Source organism: Cebus imitator, unplaced genomic scaffold, assembly GCF_001604975.1.
Source record: "Cebus imitator isolate Cc_AM_T3 unplaced genomic scaffold, Cebus_imitator-1.0 Scaffold61, whole genome shotgun sequence".
Classification (NCBI taxonomy): Eukaryota; Metazoa; Chordata; class Mammalia; order Primates; family Cebidae; genus Cebus; species Cebus imitator.
Genome location: NW_016107376.1, coordinates 10374012 through 10391242, shown reverse-complemented (window position 1 = coordinate 10391242; position 17231 = coordinate 10374012). Strand labels below are relative to the sequence as shown.

The following is a 17231-nucleotide window of genomic DNA, read 5'->3' as shown; positions in this document are numbered from 1 at the left end:
CTGCAGCCTATCTCCCCAGGCTCAGGTAATTCTCCTGAGCATGTGCCACCATGCCCGGCTAATTTTTGTAGTTTTTGTAGAGATGATATTTTGCAATGTTTCACATGCTGGTCTTGAACTACTGGACTCAGGTAATACACCCGTCAGTTTCACAAAGTGGTAAGATTACAGGGATGAGCCATTGTGCTTGGCCTTGTTGAAAGTTTTTATCATGTAGGGATATTGAATTTTATAAAATCTTTTTCTGCACCTATTGCAATTATCACATGGCTTTTGACCTTCATTCTGTTGATGTGATGTATCACATTTATTGATTTGTATATGTTGACATCCTTGTATCTCTGGTGTAAATCCCACTTGGTCATGTGTACTGTCTTTTGATGTGCTGTTGGATTCAGTGTGCTAGTATTTTGTTGAGAATTTTGGCATCAGTTTTCATTAGAATTATTGGCCTGTGGTTTTTTCTTCTTATACACTTGTCTAGTTCTTGTATCAGGGTAATGCCAGCCTTGTAGAATGAGTTAGGGAAAGCTTTCTCCTCTTAGTTTTTTAGGATAGGTAGAGGAGGATTGGTATTAGTTCTTTATATGTTTGGTATAATTTAGCAGTGAATTCATCAGATTTAGGCTTCTCTTTTTTGGAAGACTTTATTACTGATTCAATCTCATTATTCGTTACTGGTCTGTTCAGGTTTTCTACTTTTTCCTGATTCATTCTTGGCAGGTTGTTTTTCTCCAGACATTTATCATTTCCACTAAGTTTTCCACTTTAGGTTCTGGGGTACATGTGCAGATCATGCAAGACTGTTGCATAGGTACATACATGGCAATGTGGTTTGCTGCCTCTGTCCCCCTGTCACCTATATCTGACATTTCTCCCCATGTTATCCCTTCCCAACCTCCTTACTCTGTACTGTCCCTCCATTCCTTTAGTCCCACCCTACAGGCCCCAGTGTGTGATGCTCCTCTCCCTGTGTCCATGTGTTCTCACTGTTCAACACCCACCTATAAGTGAGAACATGTGGTGTTTGATTTTCTTTTCTTGTGTCAGTTTGCTAAGAATGATGGTTTCCAGATTCATCCATGTCCTACAGAGGACACAAACTCATCATTTTTTATGGCTGCACAGTATTCCATGGTGTATATGTGCCACATTTTCCTAGACCAGTCTATCTTTAATGAACATTTGGGTTGGTTCCACGTCTTTGCTATTGTAAACAGTGCTGCAATAAACATACGTGTGCATGTGTCTTTATAACAGATCGGTTTATAATCATTTGGATATATACCCAGTAATGGGATTGCTGGGTCAAATGGAATTTCTATTTCTTGGTCCTTGAGTAAGTGTCACACTGTCTTCCACAATGGTTGAACTAATTTACACTCCCACCAACAGTGTAAAAGTGTTCCTATTTCTCCACATCCTCTCCAGCATCTGTTGTCTCCAGATTTTTTAAATGATCACCATTCTAATTGGTGTGAGATGGTATCTCACTGTGGTTTTGATTTGCATTTCACTAAGGATCAGTGATGATGAGAATTTATTCAAATGTTTGTTGGCATCATATATGTCTTCTTTTGAAAAAGTGTCTGTTCATATCAGTTGCCCACTTTTGAATGGGGTTGTTTCTTTTTTTCTTGTAAATCTGTTTTAGTTCTTTGTAGATTCTCGATATTAGCCCTTTGTCAGATGGGTAGATTGCAAAAAATTTTTTTCCCATTCTGTTGGCTCCCAGTTCACTCTAATGATTGTTTCTTTTGCTGTGAAGAAGTTCTGGAGTTTAATTAGGTTCCATTTGTCTATTTTGGCTTTTGTTGCCAATGCTTTTGGTGTTTTAGTCATGAAGTCCTTGCCTATACCTATGTCCCGAATGGATTTGCCTAGGTTTTCTTCTAGGGTTTTTATGGTGTTAGGTCTTATGTTTAAGTCTTTAATCCATCTGGAGTTAATTTTAGTGTAAGAAGTAAGGAAGGCGTCCAGTTTCTGCTTTCTGCATGTGGCTAGCCAGTTTTCTCAACACCATTTATTAAACAGGGAATCCTTTCCCCATTGCTTGTTTTTGTCAGGTTTGTCAAAGACCAGATAGTTGTAGATGTGTGGCATTGCCTCCAAGGCCTCTGTCCTGTTCCATTGGTCTATGTCTCTGTTTTGGTACCAGTACCATGATGTTTTGATTACTGTAGCCTTGTAGTATAGTTTGAAGTCAGGTGGCGTGATGCCTCCAGCTTTGTTCTTTTTGTTTAGGATTTTCTTGGCTATGTGGGCTGTCTTTCTTTTCCATATGAAGTTTAAGGTGGTGTTTTTCCAGTTCTGAAAAGATGGTCATAGGTAGCTTGATGGGGATAGCACTAAATCTATAAATCACTTTGGGCAGTATGGCCATTTTCACGATAGTGATTCTTCCTAACCATGAGCATGGAATTTTTTTTTTTTTATCTGTCTGTGTCCTCTCTTATTTCCTTGAGAAGTGGTTTGTAGTTCTTCTTGAAGAGATCCTTTATATCCTTCATTAGTTGTATTCCTATGTATTTTATTATCTTTGTAGCAATTGTGAATGGCAGTTCACTCTTGATTTGGCTGTCTTCAAGTCCGTTATTGGTGTATAGGGTTGCTTGTGATTTCTGCACATTGATTTTGTATCCTAAGATTTTGCTGAAGTTGCTTATCAGTTTAAGGAGATTTTGGGCTGAGAAGATGGGGTCTTCTAAATACACAATCATGTCATCTGCAAATAGAGACAATTTGAATTCTCCTTTCCTAATTGAATATCCTCTATTTCTTTTTCTTGCCTAATTACTCTGGCTAGAACTTCCAATACTATATTGAATAGGAGTGGTGAGAGAGGACATCCTTGTCTACTGCCAGATTTCAAAGGGAATGCTTCTGGTTTTTGGCCTTTCAGTATGATACTGGCTGCAGGATTGTTGTAAATAGCTTTTATTATTTTGAGATACGTTCCACTGATACTTAGTTTCTTAGAGTTTTTAACATAAAGGCTGTTGAATTTTGTAGAAGGCCTTCTCTGCATCTATTGAGATAATCATGTGGTTTTTGTCTTTGGTTCTGTTTATGTGGTGTATTATGTTTATAGACTTGCATATGTTAAACCAGCCTTGCATCCCTGGAATGAAGCCTAGCTGATCATGATAGATAAGCTTTTCAGTGTGCTGTTGCAATCAGTTTGCCAGTAGTTTATTGAAGATTTTTGCATCTATGTTCATCACGGATATTGGCCTGAAGTTTTCTTTTTTTGCTGAGTCTCTGCTGGGTTTTGGTATCAGGATATTGTTGGTCTCATAAAACAACGTGGGAAGGATTCACTCTTTTTGTGTTATTAGGAAGAGTTTCAGAAGGAGTGGTGCCAGCTCCTCTTTGTATGTCTGGTAGAATTCAGCTGTGAGCCCATCTGGACCTGGGCTTTTTTTGGTTGGTAGGCTATTAACTGCTGCCTCAACTTCAGCCCTTGTTATTGGTCTATTCAGGGTTCCAACTTGTTCCTGGTTTAGGCTTGAGAGGGTGCAAGTGTCCAGGAATGTATCCATTTCTTCCAGGTTTACTGGTTTATATGCATAGAGTTGTTTTAGTAATTGCTGTTGGTAGTTTGTATTTCTGTGGCATTGGTGGCAATATCCCCTTTATCATTTTTTATTGCATCTATTTGATTCTTCTCTCTTTTCTTTTTTATTAATCTAGCTAGGGGTCTATTTTGTTGATCTTTTCAAAAAACCAGCTCCTGGATTTATTGATTTTTTTAAGGGTTTTTTGTGTCACTATCTCCTTCAGTTCTGCTCTGATCTTTGTTATTTCTTGTCTTCTCAAGCTTTTGAGTATTTTTGATCTTGCTCCTCTAACTCTGTTAATATTGATGATACAGTATCAATTTTAGATCTTTCCTTGTATCTCCTGTGGGCATTTATTGCTATAAATTTCCCTCTAGACACTGCTTTAAATGTGTCCCAGAGATTCTGGTACATTGTGTATTTGTTCTCATTGATTTCAAAGAACATCTTTATTTCTGCCTTCATTTCATTGTTTATCCAGTCAACATTCAAGAGCCAGTTGTTCAGTTTCCATTAAGTTGTGCAGTTCTTAGTTAGTTTCTTAATCCTGAGTTCTAATTTGATTGCATTGTGGCCTGAGAGACTGTTACAATTTCCATTTTTTTGCATATGCTGAGGTGTGATTTACTTCCAATTATGTGGTCAGTTTTAGAGTAAGTGTGATGTTGTGCTGAGAAGAATGTATATTCTGTTGATTTGGGGTGGAAAATCCTGTAAAGGTCTATTAGGTTTGATTGGTCCAGATCAGAGTTCAAGCCCTAGATATCCTTGTTAATTTTCTGTCTCGATGATCTGTCCAATATTGACAGTGGAGTGTTAAAGTCTCCCACTCTTATTGTGTGAGAGTCTAAGTCTCTTTGCAGGTCATTAAGAAATTGCTTTATGTATCTTGGTGCTCCTGTATTTGGTGTGTATAATTTAGGATTGTTAGCTCTTCTTGTTGCATTGATCCTTTTACCATTATGTAATGCCCTTCTTTGTCTCTTCTGATCTTTGTTGGTTTAAAGTCTATTTTATAAGAGATTAGGATTGCAACTCCTGCTTTTTTTTTTTTTTTTTTTGCTTGGTAAATCTTCATCCCTTTATTTTGAGCCTATGTTTGTCCTTGCATGTGAGATGGGTTTCATGAATACAGCACACAGATGCGTTTTGACTTTTTATCCAATTTGCCATTCTGTGTCTTTTGATTGGGGCCTTTAGCCCATTTGCATTTCAGGTTAATATTGTTATGTGTGAATTTGATCCTGCCATTTTGATGCTAGCTGTTTTTTTTTTTTCCTATTAGTTGATGAAGTTTCTTCATTGCTTCGATGCTCTTTACCATTTGGTATGTTTTTGGAGTGGCTAGTGCTGGTTGTTCATTTCTATATGTAGTGCTTCTTTCAGGAGCTCTTGTAAGGAAGGCTTGGTGGTGATGAAATCTCTCAGCAATTGCTTGTTCATAAAGGATTTTATTTCTCCTTCACTTATGAAGCTTAGTTTGGCTAGATAGGAGATTCTAGGTCGACAGCTATTTTCTTTAAGGTTGTTGAATATTGGCCCCCACTCTCTTCTGGCTTGTAGGGTTTCTGATGAGAGATCCTCTGTGAGTTGATGGGCTTCGCTTTGTGGTAACCTGACTTTTCTCTCTTGCTGCCCTTAGCATTTTCTCCTTCATTTCAACCCTGGTGAATCTGAGGATTATGTGCCTTCGGGTTGCTCTTCTTGAGAAATATCTTTGTGGTGTTCTCTGTATTTCCTGGACTTGAATGTTGGCCTGCCTTGCTAGGTTGGGGAAGTTCTCCTGGATAATATCCTGAAGAGTGTTTTCCAGCTTGGATTCATTCTCTCTGTCACATTCAGGTACACCTATCAAACATAGATTAGGTCTTTTCACTTAATCCCATATTTCTTGGAGGCTTTGTTCATTTCTTTTCTCTCTTTTTTTCTCTAATCTTGCCCTCTTTTTTATATCATTGAGTTAATCTTCAATCTCTGATGCCCTTTCTTCTGCTTGGTTGATATGGCTACTGAAATGTGTCTATGTTTCACCAAGTTCTCCAGTTGTGTTTTTTAGCTCCATCAAGTCATTTATAGTCTTCTCTAAGCTGTTTATTCTTGTTAGCATTTCATCAAACCTTTTTTCAAGGTTCTCAGTTTCTTTGCATTGGGTTAGAACGTGTTCTTTTAGCTCAGAGAAGTTTGTTATTATCCACCTTCTGAAGCCTGTTTCTGTCAATTCATCAGACTCATTATCTAGCTCTGTTCACTTGCTCGGGAGGAGTTTTGATCCCTTGGAGGAGGAGAGGCATTCTGGTTTTTGGTATTTTCATCCTTTTTGCACTGTTTCTTCTCATCTTAGTGGCTTTATCTACCTGTGGTCTTTGTAGCTGGTGACTTTTGGATGGGGTCTCTGAGTGGACATCCTTTTTGTTGATGTCGAAGTTATTTCTTTCTGTTTTTTAGTTTTCCTTCTAACAGTCAGGCCCCTCTATTGTAGGACTGCTGGAGGTCCACTCCAGACCCTGCTTTCCTGGGGATCACCTGCAGTAGCTGCAGAACAGTAAGTGTTGCTGCCAGTTTCTTCTTCTGTTATCTTTGTCCCAGAAGGCTACCCACCAGATATCAGCCCGAGCTCTCCTTTATGAGGTGTCTCTTTGGATATATGGGGGTCGGGAGCTGTTTGAGGAGACAGTCTGTCCCTTATAGGATCTCAAGTGCAGAGCTGGGAGCTCCTTTATTCCTTTCAGAGATGCTGGGCAGGTACATTTAAGTCTGCTGCAGTGGAACTCATAACTGCCGCTTTTCCCAGGTGCTCTGTCCTAGGAAGGTGGGGCTTTATAAGTTCCTGATGTGCTGCTGCCTTTTTTCAGAGATGCCCTGTCCAGCAAGGAGGTAGCATAGTCACAGTCTGCCAGCAGAGGCATTGCTGAGCTGCTGTGGGCTCTGCCCAGCTGCTGTGTGAACTTCCTAGCAGTTTTATTTATAGAGGTATAGTTAGAACTGCCTCAGTAATGGCAGTCTGCCTCGGTAATGGCAGACTGCTTTGGTAATGGTGGACTGTCTCGGTACTGGCGGACAGCCTCAGTAATGGCAGACAGCCTCAGTAATGGTGGACTGCCTCAGGAGTTGTGGACTGCCTCAGTAATGGCAGACAACCCTTCCCCCACATAGCTGGATCATCCTGGGTCCAGCTGCACTTGCTACGAAACACTCAATCCAGAGCTTTTCAGATTGCTGATCTTTGTGGGGGTGGCAACCACCAAGCCAGATTACCTGCTCCATTTCAGTCCCCTTTTTTATCAGTTGAATTGGTCACTCTGTCTCCCAGGCATTCCAGTTGCCAGTTGAAATGGCTGCCCAGATTTGCGTGAGTTTTTTTTTTGCGGAGACCCACTGCGTGGGCTGAATCAGCCGTGCTGGAAACTCATGGTGCTTTTCAGTCTGGGGAATCTCCTGGTCTGTGAGCAGTAAAACCTAATTTGGAAACGTGGTGATTACTCATGCTCTGCATTGTTCTCACTGGGAACTGCACTCCAGAGCTGTTTCAATTAGGCCATCTTGGATCTGCCCTCCTTAAATTTCACAGTAATTTTTTCATTGACCCAGTGATGATTCAGGAACATTTTTATTTTGTTTTATTTTGTTTTTATTTAAATTTTTGGGTATTTGATTTCCAAAATTCCTCTTAGTGTTGATTTCTATTTCTATTCAACTTTGGTCTGAGAAGATACTTGGCATGGTTTCAATTTCAAAAAAATATGCTGAGGCTTGGTTTGTGTCCTAAAATATGATGTATCCTTGAAAATATTCCATGTGCTGATGAGAAGAATGCATATTCTGCAGTAGTTGGATGAAGTGTTCTGTAAATGTCTGTTAAATCAAAGTCCAGTTGAAATCCAATTATTTTTGTGGATTTTCTGCCTAAATATTCTGTCTAATGCTGAGAGTTAAAGTCTTCCATTATATTGTACAGTTGAAATCTCCCACTATAATAGGAATCTGCCTCTCTCTTTAAATATAATAATATTTGCTTTATGAATCTGAGTATTTTAGTGTTGGTTGCATATATATTTAGAATTGTTATATTCTTTTGCTAAAGTGATGCCTTTATCATTATACAGTAACTGTCATTGTCTTTTTTTTTTTACTGTTTTTTAACTCAAAAAATTTTAAATCTGAATAGATACAACCATTCCTATATTATTTTTGTTTTCCATTTGAAAAGAATAACTTTAATTCCTTTACTTTGAGTCAGTATGTGTCTTTTCTGGCAAAGTGTGATTCTTGTTGACAGCATATGGTTGGACTGAGTTTCTTTATTCAGTCATTCTCTATTTATATCTAGAGAATTTAATCCATTTACATTCAAAGTTATCATTAATATGTGAGGCTTTGTTACTCTCATATTGTTAATTGTTTCTGGTTGTTTTGTAAATACTTTGTTTCTTTCTTTTTCTATTATTGTTAGTGATTGTGGCTTGGTGTTTCACTATAGTGGCACTATTTGAATCATATTTCTTGCTCATTTGTGTATTTGGTTTACCAGTGAGTTTAAAACACACAGTGTGTGTTTTCATGATGAGTGTCACCCTTTTTTTCCAAGTTTAGAACTCTTGAGATTTTCTCACAGGGCTGTATAATGGTGATGAATTCTCTTTGTGTTTGCTTATCTTGGAAAAACTTTATTTCTACTTTATTTATAAAAGATAATTTTGCTGAATACATTATCCTTGGGTAGCAGTTTTCTTCTTTCATGACCATGAATATGACAACCAATTCTCTCCTAGATTTTAAAGTTTTTGTTGAGAAATCCAGTGTTAGTCTGAAGGGGGTTCTTTTAGAGGGGACTAGATGTTTTTCTCATGCTGTTTTTATATCCCCTTTTTGCTTTAACTTCAGACAGTTTGACTTTAATGTACTGCTAGAAAAGATCTTTCTGCGTTATATCTGTTTGATGATCTTTGTACCTCCTGTATTTAGATACCTATATCTTTTGATAAACTTAGGAATTTTTCATCTAATATTTTACTACATATGTTTTCTTACCAAGGGCATTGATAATTCACATATTCAGTCACTTTATATGTGACTATATTATCCAAAATGTCACAAAGACTTTGCCTATTTTAAAAATAGTTTATTATTTATTTTTTACGAATTATTTAAAAATACCTGTCTTCAAGTTCTCAGATTCTTTCTTCTACTTGATCTAGTCAATTGTCAAATCTTTTAAATGTATTTTGTATTTCCTCAAATTAATCAGTTTCAGAATTTCTGTTTGGTTCTTTAACAAAAAAATCTCTCTCTTTGGTAAACTTCTTATTCTTATATTTAGTTGTTTTCTTATTTATCTGTATTGTTTTTCAGAGTTATTTTATCTCATGGATTTTCTTTAAAATCAGTATTTTAAATTCTTTTTCAGGAATTTTGTGAATTTTTTCTATTAGGATCTGTTACTGAAGAATTATTGCTGGAGGTGTCATATTTCCACACTTTTTCATGTTTCTTGTGTCCTTATGTTGACATCTGCACAAATAGTGGCAATGGTGAGGGACTGGGCTGTGAGATCCTCAAGCCTGTGGATGGCATGCTGGAGTATCAGGGAGATGGGACCAGGCTGGTGGATTTTTCCTCAGGCCACCTGGCAGTGTGTTCAGACACTGGTTGTAATAGACAAGGTGGTACCCTACCTACCAGGAGAATGCTCAGATGTGGGCAGCTGTAGCTGCACTGCGGGCTTGCCATCAGGGAGAAAAGTGTCACCTCAGTGGACCCAAGGAAGGCAGGTAGCTGTGGAACATGTGATATCCTTATATCTTGATTCCACAGTAGCCTGCAGTGAGATTTGTTATTGAGGTATGTGAAAGTGCCTGGCCTCTCCCTCCCTTCTTGGCTCAGCAGCAGCAGCAGCAGTAGTGACACTGGCCCCAGGACAGGGCAGAGTTATTTGGTGTACTGGGTCTCAGAATGGTGTCGTGCTGTAGCTTCTCAGGGCTTAGAAGCCTATGAGGCTCAGCATTAGTTCTGTCTCCAGAGAAATACCTCTGTGCAATCTCTAGGCAGCTCTCAATTTTAGTCTTAAAGCCTGCATGTGTTGACAGGTTATCCTGTAGCTAAGACTGTAAATGTGCTGCCACACTTCTTTCTTCTTTGCTTTCAGTGCTTCTCATCACTCCTGTTTTTCTTTCTTAGATGATCTATTCAAATGGTGAATATCTAATTGCTATTTTGGTTCCTCTCTGTGGAGGAGGTACATACTAGCTGCATATAGCTAGCCATCTTGAATCTGCATTCTGCTTTATGGGCCAGAAGTAGCTGAACCACTTCAGAATGATTCACTGCTGTATCTTATTCACTCCCAGAGTTACCTACCTGGGCTCTCTCCAACCTGACTTTTTGATTTACTTCTTAAATTTGCTATATTTCCTTGCATTCTTTCTTCCACCATCCTCCACATTCTCACTCTCATATTTTTGAAATAGTTGTGGGTACTTTTGTTCTGTTAAGCTTTGTTAGGAGAGGCATAGCCTTTGTGTTTTTCCCTAGAGTTATTTGGTCCAGATGAAAAGAATTACTATGTACCACCTTAGCTACTCAGAAAATTTTAGTGATGAGTGAAAGGGTAAACATTGTTTCAGTCCCTGCCTTTAAACAGAATTTTAAAAAACTAATTGTATGATTTATTATTTGAAATTCAGATATAGTTCCATTTCTAAACCTTCAAGTTTCTGAATTTTCTACTTTTTTTTCTACTTGGAAATACACAGTTATTGAAATCACTTATTTCTTTTAAGATCTTGGCAAATCTACCCAATGACAGCTATCACACACCACTAAAAGTCTATATTCCAACCTCTTCTTCTAGATGAAAATTATTTGCCTTCCAAATTATGATGGAAAATTATATTAATAATGCTTTAATCATTGCAGTCAATGGATCACTTTTTTTCTAGATTTAATATCAGTTTCCTTTTGACCCTAAGCAAGGTCCCAAGCAAATGACTCATGTTTTAAATTTGCAATATCCTATATCTGTGTACCAATATCTATGTAAATCATATCATACCTAAATATGCTATGGTTAAAAAAAAATTGAACAGTAATGACTCAAATTATGGGTATCAAATCCTTTGTATAAGTCAATCGGTTTTCTGCATTTTGCTCTAAAAATCATTGAAGAAGGAACACAATAAGTTATCAGCTGATACATCACCTAGAATGATGTTTAATGACAAGTCATTACATATTTCATGGAATAATTTCAAAAGTAGTTAATAGAAGTGCTAATTTATAGATTCAAATGATCCTTCTTGATAGAAACATGACTTCAGAGACAAAAACAGTCAATCTACATTCACAGTGCAACTGTCACTGAGGTGTTGCACATAGCTAGTGTAATTGATTAGGCTGTGCAACTACTTGACCTCAGTGTTATTACTAATAATTAAAATTATTACTAATTGTGAATGCCATAAAACATTATCAAAAAGTAAAATTATTTTTGCCTGCAAGAATATTCACAAATTGAATATTGAAGAAATTGGAAACTTGCTTCATTGAGAAGCAGGAATTATGTCACAGCCTTTATGTTGTCCATAATTCTAGAATGAGTTAATAACACTAGAATTTAACACTGATGGAAACTTTTTACCTACATTTTCTGTCTTATCTATATTATGTTTGAACAAAGATTAATGATACTTGAAGATCAGTATTGTCTTTACACGTGGTATTGTAAATCTAGCTCCTTGATGAGCTACCCTAAAAGGGAAATAAGGTATCATGGTAAAAGTCACCTGAAATTAATGTCATGTATGATTATATTAATTACTATTTGTTTGTGATATATGCTAGGTAATTACAAATATTCAAATGTCATTTATGAGACACTTTTACAAATGACCTAATAAAGCCTCTTTACCTTTTTATAATTGTTTTAACTTTTCATTGCTGCTTCCCATAAGTAATTTTCTTTACACTCGTAACACTCTCAAAAGATGTAAGGACAATTAGTTATAGTACCCATCAGAGTGGTAACAGAGCTGAAGCACAATGAATTCCATAGTTAATCCAGGGCCTTACAGTTGCCAGAATGAAAATATCCTCATTTTATCACTTTGTTCTTCATGACACATTAAGCTTTTCTTTAAATATATGATTACTCATAAGCTTAAATTCAGTTGTAAAAATGAAATATATGCTAAACATGTACACATTTATGTCACATAAAAGTCATAATAATGTTTAAATTTATTTCCCTTTGTTTTAAATTGGGATTTCCTTGAAGGCAAAATTTTTCAGGGAAACTCTCCACAATTAAAATAATCAAGATGAGTCTAAAATATTATTAAATGATTAATATATTCTTCCTTAATGTTAAAGTTTTTCAATTTAGTAGCCTCCGTGATACCTAACAATGATCCTGATCTCCTAATATTCCTGCTGTTTTCTCTCACATTTGATAGGGATGACTTATATAACTAACATATCATTGAAGATGATGCAGTGCAACTTTCAAGTTTAGCCTAGAAAACTTTGCAGATTTTGTGTGATTCTTGGAACATTTGCTCTGAAATAAGCCAACTGCCATATTGCAAGGACACTCAAGTACCACTATGGAAAGAACCATGTGACATAACTGAAGCCTTCTGTCTGTAGCCAGAAGGGAGGCTTCTCTTCAAAAGACATTGAGTGAGCCACGTTGGAAGAAAATCCTCTTGCACAAATCATGCCTTCAAATAACTTCAGCCCTAAACCACTTCTTGAATGCAGCCTCATGAGAGACCCTGAGTCTGATTCAACAAGCTAAGCTGCTCCCAAATATCTGACCCACAGACACTATGAGATAATAAATGATAGTTATTTTGAGATTCTATGTTTCAGGGTAATTTTTATGTAGAAACAAATACAGTTACTCTAATATTCCTCAACACACCCAAATTACACTATGTAGTCACTACTCCACCTACTATCATAAAAGAAGGATGTTATTTAAGGTTTAAAAAGGGGCACCAGTAGAGATGGCTATAGAAGGGAGTTGAATGAAAAGTCTCAGAGGAGCTGGTCTTGAGAACAAAGGAAGAAGAAAGACAGAATAAGGAAAGCAAAATTTTTAGCAAAGCCAACAGACAATATATAACCAAAGTATATAATCAAAGTATAAAAATGTATTGTTCTTATAGGAAATTTGAGGAAGTTCATTGAGGAAGTTCAAGTTAGCAAAGCTTTTGTTGCTTGTGTGGGTGAAGTGGTGAATGAGCCTGAAGAGGAAAGCAGGTAAATAATAATGAAGGGCCATAGTTGTGTGAAAGGCAAACCTGAGAAGTTAACATTTTTATCTGAAGGATCTGAGTTATCACTGAGGCTTCTACGTAGAAGTATGAATAAAATTTTTAAATTAAAACCAATTAGAAGATGGTTGCAATAATCCCGGCAATAAGCAATAAAGAAAACTAAGAATTTGTATTATAGACGCAGAAGCTGATGATAATCTTAATAGGCAGAGAGTAATAACAGTGAAAAGTAAAGCTAATATTTATTTCACACTTGCTATGTGTCAGACATTCTTATTAAATGCCTTACAGGTATTATCTCATTTAATAGTTATGAAAAACTATGAGATAGGCACTACTATTATCTTTATTACACACATTAACAAACTGTGGCACAGATAGAGATGGTAACATTTCAAGTAAATGGCAGAGCTTAGATTCAGTCTATCATTGTATTATTCCAAGTTTAAGTACTTTTCTTGTAAAACGTTCACATTAAATAAAAATGCATTAGATTTTTGTACTTAAGAGGTAATTGATGGCCTTACCATCAATGAGGTATTCGTTAAATATTGTTGCATGAAAAAATTCACTTCACACCAACAATCTGATTGAAAACAACAAACATTTATTATGTCAGAGTTCCTGGAGGTCAGAAATGAGATAATAGCTTAGCTTGGTGCCTCTAGTTCAAGGTCTCTCATGAGGTTGCAGTCAAGCTGTTGTTTCAGGCTGAAAACTCATCTAAATACTTAACTAAAGGGTAGAAAAGTCCACATCCAAGCTCACTGATGTGAGCCTCTACATAGTGCTTTCTGACCACATGGCACTGGACCTCTCTCTATGTGAATGATCCAAGACAGTAGGAATGAGCATCCAAGTTGAGGTAGGAATTATCAAGGACCAACTTAGAGGCTGCTGATGAAAAATGGCATCATTTTCTCATAATGATAACAGTATGTATGTGTGTGTGTGTGTGTGTGTGTGTGTGTATGTATGTATGTATGTGTGTGTGTGTGTGTATATATCTATATAGATATCTATATAGATATCTATATATCTATATATAGATATCTATATCTATCTATCTCTATATAATTACATACACAATACTTCCTGCTTACCTATGTTTATTCTTACCATGGTTTCATTTTACCTATAGTTAACTACAGTCCAAAAATACTAAATGGAAAATTCAAGAAATAAACAATTCCAAAATTGTATTTTGTTTTTTAAAAAAATATTTATTGGCCGGGCGCGGTAGCTCACGCCTGTAATCCCAGCACTGTGGGAGGCCGAGGCGGGTGGATCACGAGGTCAAGAGCTCGAGACCATCCTGGTCAACATGGTGAAACCCCGTCTCTACTAAAAATACAAAAATTAGCTGGGCATGGTGGCGCATGCCTGTAATCCCAGCTACTCAGGAGGCTGAGGCAGGAGAATTGCCTGAACCTGGGAGGTGGAGGTTGCGGTGAGCTGAGATCGCGCCATTGCACTCCAGCCTGGGTAACAAGAGCGAAACTCCATCTCAAAAAACAAACAAACAAACAAACAAAAATATTTATTTTAAGTTCTGGGATACATGTGCAAGATGTGCAGGTTTGTTATATAGGTAAACATGTGCCATGGTGGTTTGATGCACCTATCAGCCTATCACCTAGGTATTATGCCCATCATTTGTTAGCTATTTTTCCTATGTTCTTCCTCCCCCTGTCCCTGCCATAGGCCCTAGTGTGTGTTGTTCCCTTCTCTGTCCATGTGTTTTATTGCTCAACTCCAACTTATACGTAAGCACATGTGGTGTTTGGTTTTCTGCTCCTGTGTTAGTTTGCTGAGGATAAGGGCTTCCAGCTCCATCTATATCTCTGCAAAGAACATGATGTCATTCCTTTTTATGACTGCATAATATTCCGTGGTGTATATGTCCCACATTTTCTTTATCCAGTTTATTATTGATGAGCATTTGGGTTGATTTTCTCTCTTTCCTTTTGTGAATAGTGCTGCAATGAACATATATGTGCATTTATCTTTATAATATAATGATTTATATCCCTTGGGATTGTTGGGTCAAATTTTATTTCTGGTTCTAGGTCTTTGAGGAATCTCCACATTGTCTTCCACAGTGGCTGAATTAATTTAAATTCTCAAAAACAGTGTGAAAGCATTCCTATTTCTCCTCCACCTCACCAGCATCTGTTATTTCCTTCAATTCCCTTGTTAGCTGTATTCCTAGGTATGTTATACTGTTTGTAGCAATTGTGAATGAGAATTCATTCATAATTTGGCTCTCTGCTCATCTATTGTTGATGAATAGGAATGCTTTGATTTTTGCACATTGATTTTGCATGACTTTGTCTTTTCCTATTTGAATACTCTTTATTTTTCTGGCCTGTTTGCCCTGGCCAGAACTTCCAGTACTATGTTGAATAGGAGTGGTGAGACAGGGTATCTTTTTCTTGCATGGGTTTTCCAGGGAAATGATTCCAGCTTTTGCCCTTTCAGTATAATATTGGCAGTGGATTTGTCATGAATGACTCTTACTATTTTTAGGCATGTTTCTTCAATACACAGTTAATTTAGTTTTTTAGCATGAAGAGATTTTGTATTTTATTGATGATCTTTTCTGTGTCTATTGAGGTAATCATATGGGTTTTTTTGTCTTCAGTTCTGTTTATGTGATGAATTACATTTATTGATTTGTATGTTGAACCAGGCTTGCATCCCGGGATGAAGCCAACCTGATCATAGAGCATAAGCTTTTTGATGAGCTTCTGGATTCAGTTTGCCAGTATTTTATTGAGGATTTTGCAACAATATTCATCAGAAATACTGGTTGGAAGTTTTCTTTTTTTGTTGTAACTGCCAGGTTTTGGTATCAGAATGATGTTGGCCTCCATAAAAGGAGTCCCTCCTTTTCCACTGTTTGGCAATTTCAGAAGAAATGGTACCAGCTTCTTTTTGTACCTCTGGTCAAATCCAGCTATAAATCTCTCTAGTCCTGGGCTTTTTTTTGGTTGATAGGCTATTTATTACTGCCTCAATTTCAGAGCCTGCTATTGGTCCATTCAGGGATTCAACTTTTTTTGGTTTAGTCTTGGGAAGGTGTATGTGTCCAGGAATTTCTCCCTTTCTTCTGGATTTTCTAGTTTATTTGCACAGAGGTGTTTATAGTATTCTCCGATGGTTATTTGTATTTCTGTGGGGTCAGTGGTGATAATCCCTTTATCATTTTTTATTTTATCTACTTGATTCTTCTCTTTTTTTCTTCTTCTTCATTAGTCTAACTAGTGCTCTGTTACCTTTTTTTTTTTTTCCAAAAACCACCTCCTGGGTTGATTTTGAAAGGAGATTTTCTTGTCTTTATCTCCTTTAGTTCCATTCTCATCTTGGTAATTTCTAGTCTTCTGCTAGATTTGGGGTTTGTTTGCTCTTGTTTCTCTTGTTCTTTTTGGTTGTAATGTCAGGATAGTCAATTTGGGATATTTCTTGCTTTTTGATATGGGAATTTAGTACAATAAATTTCCGTTTTAACACACTTTATCTGTGTTGCATAGATTCTGGTATGTTGTCTCTTTGTTCTTACTGATTTCAAAGAATTTCTTGATTTCTGCCTTAAATTCATAATTTTCCCAGGAGTAAAACAGGAACAGGTTGTTCAATATCCATGTAATTGTGTGGGTTTGAATGAGTTTCTTAGTCTTGAGTTTTAATTTGATTGTGCTGTGGTCTGAGAGACTGTTTGTTATGATTTCAGTTCTTTTGCATTTGCTGAGGAGTATTTTACTTCAAATTATGTGATTAATTTTAGAGTAAGTGCCATATAGTGCCAAGAAGAATGTATATTCTGTTGTTTTTGGGTGCAGAGTTCTATAGCTATCTATCAGGGACCACTTGATCCAGAGCTGAGTTCAAGTCCTGAATATCTTTGCTAATTTTTTGTGTCAATGATCTGGCTAATATTTACAGTGGAATGTTAAACTCTTTCACAATTATTGTGTGGGAGTCTTAGTCTTTTGTATGTCTCTAAGAACTTGTTTTATGAATCTGGGTGCTCTTGGATTTTACATATATATATTTAGGAGAGTTAATGTAACGCTCTTCTTTGTGTTTTTATATTTTTGTTAGTTTAAAATCTTTTTTGTCAGAAACTAGGATTGCAACCCTTACTTTTTTCTGCTTTGCATTAGCATGATAGATTTTCCTATATCTCTTTATTTTGAGCCTATGTGTGCCTTTGCACAACATGCATCTCTTGAACACAGTAAAATAAATGGGTCTTGACTCTATCCAGCTTGCCATTCTGTGTCTTTTAATTGGAACATTTAGCCCATTTACATTTAAGTTTAATACTCTTATATGTGAATTTGATCCTGTCATCATGATGCTAGCTGCTTGTTTTGCAGACTTGTTGGTGTAG

At 36.7% G+C, this 17231-nt stretch overlaps 1 long non-coding RNA gene across 1 annotated transcript; it reads left to right on the top strand.

Annotated features, from left to right (window-relative positions):
- The first annotated feature begins 4200 nt into the window (after positions 1 to 4200).
- LOC108305196 lies at positions 4201 to 16860 on the top strand. Its single transcript, XR_001825603.2, has 3 exons — positions 4201 to 4297; positions 15917 to 15924; positions 16717 to 16860. It is a non-coding gene; the product is annotated as an uncharacterized LOC108305196 (long non-coding RNA).
- Positions 16861 to 17231: the final 371 nt, after the last annotated feature.